This window comes from Populus nigra, chromosome 2 (assembly GCF_951802175.1).
Source record: "Populus nigra chromosome 2, ddPopNigr1.1, whole genome shotgun sequence".
Lineage (NCBI taxonomy): Eukaryota > Viridiplantae > Streptophyta > Magnoliopsida > Malpighiales > Salicaceae > Populus > Populus nigra.
Window position 1 is genome coordinate 4,794,368 of NC_084853.1, and position 2,500 is coordinate 4,796,867.

The following is a 2,500-nucleotide window of genomic DNA, read 5'->3' on the forward strand; positions in this document are numbered from 1 at the left end:
GTCGGGAAGTATTTGTTTTAATTTTCCTACCATTAGAAATCGAGTAAATCCGCAAAACTAGGAACCGGCCCGGAATGACCCCAAATTCAGTGGGCAGCCTCATAAAAATATGGCTGATTTTACTGGATTGGTTTCATGTGGAAAGCACGACGTTTTCTTGTAGGAATGCGGGAACCCCGGCAGCTCGCCTGCCGCGGCCAGCGACGTCGGGGACGCTGGCCTGCGCTGTCGAGCCCGCGAGGGCTGTCTCCGCGGCAGGCCCCCCCTGAACGGGGCACGACAGGCCACCGCGCTGGCTCGTCCAGCGTCGACAGTCCCTCGTCCAGGTTTCAGATCGCGCCAAGTCGAACCCATGACCTGCTCAAGCCATCGTGCGCTGCCGAATTCGCATCTGCGTGTAGGCTGCCATTCCACGCGGCAGCCCCTGTTTTCGTCAGCGTGCCCCCCTGACGAATTTTCCTGCCTGGCCCAGTCCAGCGTCCAGCCCCTGTTCGTCGAAAAATCTGCGCTGCCGATTTTCCACGCGGCAGCCCCTCTTTTCGTCAGCGTGCCCCCCTGACGAATTTTCCTGCCTGGCCCGGCCAGTCCAGCCCCTGTTCGTCGAAAAATCTGCGCTGCCGATTTTCCACGCGGCAGCCCCTCTTTTCGTCAGCGTGCCCCCCTGACGAATTTTCCTGCCTGGCCCGGCCGGTCCAGCATCCAGCCCCTGTTCGTCGAAAAATCTGCGCTGCCGATTTTCCACGCGGCAGCCCCTGTTTTCCTCAGCGTGCCCCCCTGACGAATGTTCGTCGAAAAATCTGCGCTGCCGATTTTCCACGCGGCAGCCCCTCTTTTCGTCAGCGTGCCCCCCTGACGAATGTTCGTCGAAAAATCTGCGCTGCCGATTTTCCACGCGGCAGCCCCTCTTTTCGTCAGCGTGCCCCCTGACGAATTTTCCTGCCTGGCCCAGTCCAGCGTCCAGCCCCTGTTCGTCGAAAAATCAGCGCTGCCGATTTTCCACGCGGCAGCCCCTCTTTTCGTCAGCGTGCCCCCCTGACGAATTTTCCTGCCTGGCCCGGCCAGTCCAGCCCCTGTTCGTCGAAAAATCTGCGCTGCCGATTTTCCACGCGGCAGCCCCTCTTTTCGTCAGCGTGCCCCCCTGACGAATTTTCCTGCCTGGCCCGGCCGGTCCAGCCCCTGTTCGTCGAAAAATCTGCGCTGCCGATTTTCCACTCCGCAGCCCCTGTTTTCGTCAGCGTGGCCCCCTGACGAATTTTCCTGCCTGGCCCGGCCAGTCCAGCGCCCAGCCCCTGTTCGTCGAAAAATCTGCGCTGCCGATTTTCCCCGACGAACCTGCAGCTGCACAAATCCGCGCTGCCACTGCCCCATTGTCTGGACCAACAGTCTTTTCCATCAAGCCCTGGACTATAAATCGTCCAGACTCATCGCCAGCACCCGCTGCCGATTCTGCCGACTTTGCCGATTTCGTCGGCGCTGCCGATTCCAACACTGCACCCACCGTGTCTAAACCAGCGCTGTTTCGTCAGCGTGTCCCCTTGATGAATTTCCCTGCCTGGCCTGGACAGTCCATCTTCCAGCCCATGTTCATCGAAAAATCTGCGCTGCCGATTTCCCCGACGAACCTGCAGCTGCACAAATCTGCGCTGCCGATTTCCCCCCCTGTCGGCATGGCTGCCGCTGCCCCGATGTCCAGACCAACAGTCTTTTTTGTCGACTTTGCCGATTTTGTCCGCGCTGCCGATTCCAACACTACCCCCTGCATCCAAACCAGCATTGTTTCGTCAGCTCTTCCCCTGACGATTTTAGCCCTGTAACAAACAGTAGGCCTCCAATCCCGCCAACGGGAGCCAAGTTGATAGGGAAGAGAATTGAATGACGCGCCTGGTCCTCGCACCCCGCCACCCGAGGGGCCTTTTTCCCGGCAGCCTCTGAAAAACTCTAGCTTTCACGGTCCTCGCCGCCCCTCACCACCATGGCAGGCCTCTAATCCCACCCATCAGCAGTTGTAGCCGATAGGGCAGTGATTTGAATGACGCGTCGCGGGCCGCCGGGTCATCTCACCCGGCCATTAATTGGAGCGTTTTTGGCTGGCCGAGGATGGGGGGATGGATCTCTTCTTCCGAAAAAGCAAACAGTACATCGGGAGTTATGTTGACGGGGCATGGAATTGAATGACCCGTCGCGGGCCGCCGGGTCATCTCACCCGGCCATCCCGGGGAGCGTTTTTCCCGGCAGCATCGGGGAAACTCTTGCTTTCACTGCCCGCTGCCCAAGTCCCCACTCGCATCGGCCCCCCGCGCCAACAAGCCAACGCTGCCGAATCGGCAGACACTGCTGCCGAATCTGCCGACACTGCCCCGCGGGCTGCCACTGCCCCAGTGTCTAAACCAGCGGTCTTTCTCATCGAGCCTTGGACTATCCAGTCCGTCCTGACTCATCGCCAGCACCCGCTGCCGATTCTGCCGACTTTGCCGATTTTCTCGGCGCTGCCGATTCCACC